This window comes from Octodon degus, unplaced genomic scaffold (assembly GCF_000260255.1).
Source record: "Octodon degus isolate 3935 unplaced genomic scaffold, OctDeg1.0 scaffold00563, whole genome shotgun sequence".
Lineage (NCBI taxonomy): Eukaryota > Metazoa > Chordata > Mammalia > Rodentia > Octodontidae > Octodon > Octodon degus.
The window spans coordinates 34,526-40,924 of NW_004525139.1; the positions used below are offsets into that span (position 1 = coordinate 34,526).

At 51.6% G+C, this 6,399-nt stretch overlaps 1 pseudogene; it reads right to left on the reverse strand.

Moving 5' to 3' along the window:
- Positions 1 to 6,399, reverse strand: part of LOC101579172 — a 44,826-nt pseudogene that overhangs the window by 8,691 nt on the left and 29,736 nt on the right.

The following is a 6,399-nucleotide window of genomic DNA, read 5'->3' on the forward strand; positions in this document are numbered from 1 at the left end:
CCTCCTTCTGAGCCTGGAGCAGACAGTAAGTTAGTCACTGAGGTCACCCTGGTTGAGCTCCGTGCTGACAGGGCAGATCCTTTGAGACAGGGTTGGGTGAGCTGCTGTGAAGAGCTACATCTGTGGGCCACTACATGTGAGTCCCCCCTTGTGGCCAGAGATCTGCCCACAGGCTGGACCACTTTCCTCAGACAGCACAGCTGAGGGCTGGTTTCCCTCTTCCTGCATTTTGCCCAGTGAGCCTTGCAACGATGCTGATTTGCATCTGTATCCTGTCCTTGTCCTAAGTTGCCCACTGAGTGAAACAGTCTTTCTACTCTGTGAAACCTGGAAATTCACTGCATGTGAGTGGGGTCTTGGGACCACCAGGATCATCTGGCTCTCTTCAAAAGGTTGTACAGATTCTGGGCAGAGCCCATTCACACTCAAGCCCTACCTGAGAGCCCCGGTATCAAGGGTTCCCTGGGGGTTGGGAACAACCCAGAGCCAGGAAAAAGTCTCATGGATAAAAGGGGTTGAGCTGTCCACAGCTGAGGAGCAGTTTTCCTAAATATTTCCTGAAATCCAGAGTCCAGGTAAGAATAGATGACACAGAATTAGGGTTCATATCTACGAGTGGCTGAGGATACATCACAGACCAGGGCTGTGATGTGTGTTTCAGGGTGAGACCCAGAAACCAGTTCACAGCCACACACATTATTTTATTCCATATCCGGTCCCCAACTGAAGCCAAGCTCAAGGTTTAGTCTCTCCTCTAGTGGGACACAGCACAGAGCTGGTAGGATGTTGGGGAGTTCAGGAACCCAAACACATAGGGCCAGTCAGCTAGCTCAGCAGACTAAAGCACACGCTTAGGTGGAGTGCAGGGACCAGGGCTGGATTCCCAGTGTGACAAGCCGGCCCTGACCCTTGGGCACACTAGGCAAGGATTGAGACTGGGTGTAGTAGCACACGCCTATAATCCCAGCACTTGGGAGGCTGATAACAGGAAGATCACTAGGAGTCTGATCTACATCCCTAGTGACACGCTATAGACCCTGTACTAAAACTACATTAAAAAAAGAAAAAGATCCAAAGACACCAAAGTGCAGGGCAGTGGCTTACCCTCGGACACCGAGAAGCTGATGTGCAGCAGTAGGCAGCTGAAGACCAGGAGTTCCATGTGAGCTGGGGCTCCCCAAGACATTCACAGTGGGCTGTGGGTGGGCAAAGGACTCACTCAGCTTTGAGCCTCACTCTGCTTCTAAAATACATCCCCAAGTACCTGCTGAGAATGGCATGGAGGGCTCATGCTTCACAGATTGGCCCTCGGTGTTCAGGAAGTGTCCTGGACGGAAGTGGAAGGGCAATAGGGGAGACATGTACCCCTGCAACAAGCACTATAAGCACAATCTGTCAGATGCACAAATTGACCCTTGCAGTTAACCCTCAGTACCAGAAACTTCAGCATCCTCTATGATCTCAGTGCAGTGCCCAGTGACATGCTCCCATGGGTCCCACTATACCATCCATTTCTCTTAGTACTGGGTCGTCTAATACACTTGACATGTTTCATTATTTTATATTTTGTGGCTGGCTCATTCTACCCTGGAGGCCTGTCTGGCACCGCATGTGGTGCCTGATATGTAACCAGGGTGCCTGTGCTTGCCTACACTTGCCTCAGCAGGGGCTTTAGTCCTCTGAGCTGTCTTGCTTGGCCCCACTTCACAGGTTTTAGTTTTCATCCTATTAATGAGGGGACTATGGAATAGGCTACAAATCACAGACACCATGTGGGGCTGGCAGCACCTATGTAATGCCTGGGTGCTCCTGGCCTCTCCTAGGAGTGGCCAAGATGGGGAAGGAGGAGCCCAGGCCCACGTTGGGGATGAGGACTCCCTGCACCTCAATGACACAGGAGGCCATGTGGGGAAAATTCACTGGGAGGATGTGAAACACAGCACATCATGAATCACAGCATTCGTGTATAGTGAGCCTGGTCCCTCATCTCTGAGTGCCACCCCTGCCCTATCACCTCATCTATCTCCTGCTAGGCACAGCCTGCAAAGACATGCATACCCACGGTGGGTCATCCGGGGAATATAGATTGATTCTCTCGACTACTTTGTTAAGGGCTGTGACCTGGTAAAGCGGGCATAATGGTCCCATGGCCCTGAAAAGTTCCAAAGTGTTTGTGAACACAAACAGGAGGCTCTATGGCTCCTTTTCCTCGCTCATTCTCCCACCCAGCACCGGCTGGTCTCACACTGCACATCTGGGTGCAGGATCATAAGCAGCAGGACCCAGGCCAGCGTGGTTCATGTGGACACCATCCCTGCCACAAACAGGTCAGCCACAAGCAGCCGCAGGTTCTCATCATCGAAGTTGCTCTCAGGGTTCCCCTTGGTCTGGTCCAGGCAGAGGATGTGGGCTCAGGGGAAGCCAAAGGGAGTCCCTAAAGGTCCTCATCTGTACTCACACACCCCGTTGCTGGGTACTGGGAAATACCGATGCTCCACCATATCTAATTCCTCCCTCTACCCTCAAACCACAGTCCTTAATGCCTTCCTTAGAACATGTCCTTTACCTTCTCTACCTCGCCCAGTAAGGCATCAGTCAAGTTTCAGGGTGGCTGGCTCAGGTCAAGGGTGCTGTGCTGTCATGAGCTCATCCATCCATGCCAAGAAGGCCTTCCAAGCAGGGAGGACCCTCTCAGTTGCACCAGGGATGCACAGGAGCACTGGGAATGCATTCAGCAGCTGTGACAGGCCAAAAGGGGAACCTGTTCCTGTCAACCCATTGCTATCCTGTTGTCTTCATAGTGCCAGCCTATACACTCGCTCCTGGTCCTGGATGCCAGAAGGAATGTCCTGCTCTGCAACTCTTAGGGCCTTGTTGGGCTTCCAAGTGACAGGAGGCACAGAATTTGACCCTCTCTGGATCCCTCACCCTAGGCAACTTCTCCCTTTTGAGTGTTGTCTGCCATTTCCTATCTCTGGGTTCTCCTGATGAAGCAGCCTACCTTGGACTTCGTCACCCCCGTACCGACTCCAATCCTACTCAGGCGAGACCATGTGCACAGAGAGGATGTGCTGAATCTCATGAGCCCTCACCTGGGGGATCAACTCAAGGCCCTCCTTCTTGGGTCTATCCAGCACGTCCAACATCGTGCCCAAGAGCGGGCCATCATACTCAAGGGACACGCGTAGATGAGGGAGGCGATCACATTGCACACTGCTCTGTTCAGGACTTCCTTTGTGCTAAATGGGCATCCTGGAGCAGGGATATGGTCAGTGGGTCCCTGTTTCTCCGAATCCCCTGCTACCTTGACTATTCTTTTGTTCAGAGCTCATCACCCACCATCCTGGGTGGCAAATATGGTACAGGGGCAAAAGGTCTTCTCGGTCACCCACTGCTCCAGAGACTTCTTCCCCAGTGGCACAGAGCAGACCCTGAGAATTGCTGCTGCTGACGTGAGGTGGGCCCGTAGTGTGCCATGATCAACCCTGGTGAGGATGCAGGCACAGCCCAGTATGCACACAACAACCTTATCAGACTGCATCCCTCACACCTCCCCACCATTCTTCTATTCCTAAGGGCAGAGTCCCAACCCTGACTCATTACACATTTAGTCCCCATTGTCAGGTTCTATTTCCATGTTTCTTTCTTTCTGTCTTTTTTATTATTTATTTATTTGCTGTATTTTAGGGAAGGATCTACAGGGTATTAAGGTTCTCGCTATTGTATGGGACTCCTAGTGATTCTCCTGTTTATAGCCTCCCAAGTGCTGGGATTACAGACACGTGCTACCATGCCCAATCTCAATTGCCCTCTCAGTGTGTCCTGGGGGTGGGGCTGGCATGGCAGGCCCCGGGATTGAACCCTTGTGCTTGCTTGCACTCGCTTTAATCCACAGAGCTATTTGGCCGGCCCTCTCTATTTCCAGGTTTCATCCACAGAATTTATCAGCGTTCCCTTGTGTCCATGATCACATCTCTGTCCAGGCAGACCCTATCCTTCCTTAGACCACAGCCTCCATGTCACACCCTGCTGCTTTCTCTGCCCACCATGCTTTCCTTAGGACAGTGGATTGAAGCCCAGGTCCATGTTGATACGCTGGTCTGCAGCATCCTTGCTGTGGTCCGCCACAACCTCCCGCAACGCTAGCCCACTGAACACAACCACTGGATTCACGGTGAGCTACAGGCTGAACACGTCCCCAAAATAGCTCCAAAAATGCAGGGGTAGGGGGTGAAAGTGCTCTTCGCATCAACTTCTCCATGACGTGTAAAAACCTGTGCTCATCCCAGGACCCAGTCTCGTGGCACTAGCCTTCCTGCACACGTGGAGCAGTGCAAAAATGAGACTTGGTGTCTTTGACTTTTCTTTGCACTGTGGCTTGAATGCACAGCCTCATCCATGCTGCACAAGCCCTCTCCCAGGAAGCACCGCTCCAGCCCAAGACCTGCCATCTAGATGCTACGGACCACGTCCTCGAAGGTCAAAGGATCACTGTACATCCAGATCCCACCCCAAGACCCACTTGAGGCACAATCCTGTGAATGGGGTTCACTGGCATCCCCTTTATGTTTGAGGAATCTCAGAGTTATGCAAGACCCCGATTTATTGCAGCTTAAGATTTGTAGCAGGTCCTGACACCTCTATCAACCTCAGTTTCCTGACTGAAATGCTGCTCTGGTAGCTGATCTTCCCCCTGACTGGAAGAGCTGTCCCTGTGATACCATCAGAATGGACATGGCCCTACACGACTTCCAATCTGTCCCACAGGGCACCAAAAGCTCTGCCCTTCCTGCTCTAGTTCCAGGCCTGTGTCCTCCTCCCACACCTCTAAAATGGGAAAGTGCAAAGCATTCTACCTGTCTGTCCCACATCCCCACCAGTGTTCTGTTTCTCAGAGTGCAGACTGAATCCTGTCACCATGCATACCTAGTTCCCTTGGATGTGCCCTTCCCAGGGAAGCTGGTTTACCTGCTACCTCTCAGGGTTCTATATGCCTGTCCAGCCTGTGGCCTCACCAATTACTCACTATCTGCTGCTAAGGGTCCTCATGACCTGCTCTGGCCTCCACCCCAACTTGCTTACCTTGTAGAAGGAGGACAGTATGTTATGCAGGTCTATCTGCAGCAGGTTGCCCAGGAGGGGCAAGGCCACAGGGCTTGTGGGTAGCGAGCAGCCAAGTGCTGGCGCCGGTGTATCAGGTCCACCATGATCAGGAAGACGGCCATGGCAAGAGCCACAGAGAACTGTGCATCTCTGGTCAACAGCCTCGTGTTTGCCTCACACACCAATGGGCTCCTCTATATAACCAAGAGGCACTCACCACTCCAGGAACCTAGGACCAGGCAGCTCACACTCATAACACCCTGGGAAGCAAGCAGGTCAGCCTCAGCGTTGTGGAGCAGCTGGCTGCCCTCTGCCCTCTGCTGTATGCAACCTAATCTATGAATTATAGCCAAAGGCCAGAAGGAGCAGCTGGGGTAGAACAGGTACAAGGGAAGGTATAGCCCTATTTGCCCTTCCTCTCACCCCTAGATGATGCCCAGGGAGGGGCTCGGGAGACCTGGAAGGAACTTAATGGAAGCTTAAGAAATCATTGTGCTGGGCTGCATACCAGGATATGGGTGAAAGTTGAAATGTCTCCCCCTGGAAGCTAGTCAGTCTGCTGTCTTTTGGGGGACTAAGGTACATGACCCAGAGGACGGGTAGAAAAGCCAAGGGCCGACATGCCAAGCACACGGGGATCTGAGCAGAATTCAGAAAATTCATCAGGGTGGGTACTTTTGCAGGCTTCATGGAGGAACTGCAGACAGACCAAGGGGCTGGACTGCAGTGCACATTACAGCCTTCTCGACCACTCTAAGACACAGACTAAGACGAGTCTCAGTCACACCGACGGCTGAGGAGTCTGAGAGCTGAGCAGGCCACAATTCCTTACTTTAGTGTGCACATCCCACCCATGGCTTGTCTCTGACATGCTGAGTGCAGCAGAGCTGCCCTAGGCTGCCCTGATATAGGCAAATAGTAACCAAACTTCCTTTCTCCTGATTTATTATAAGACTAAAAGAGGGTAATAAAGATAAACTGTTGAGGTCTTTGTCCTTGATTTTATAAAACTGATGCATCAATGTCCGGTTTTGATGAAGTGGTTACAAGTCTGAGGGATGAAGCCTCTGATCTAACGTCATTCTTCAAAACGGTGGTCCTCAAATGTATGAAAAAGTCACACTGTGAAGGTGTGACAGTGAAGGGAGGCTGAGTGTGAAAGGACGGATAATTTTTCTCTAGCAGGAGAGGTCTCCTAGAAGGAGACCGGATCAAGTTTTTTTGGAACTGAACACCTGGTTGCAACTGTATACTTTCCAAAGATTACATGTAACCAACCACTTTTTTGAGTAGTAG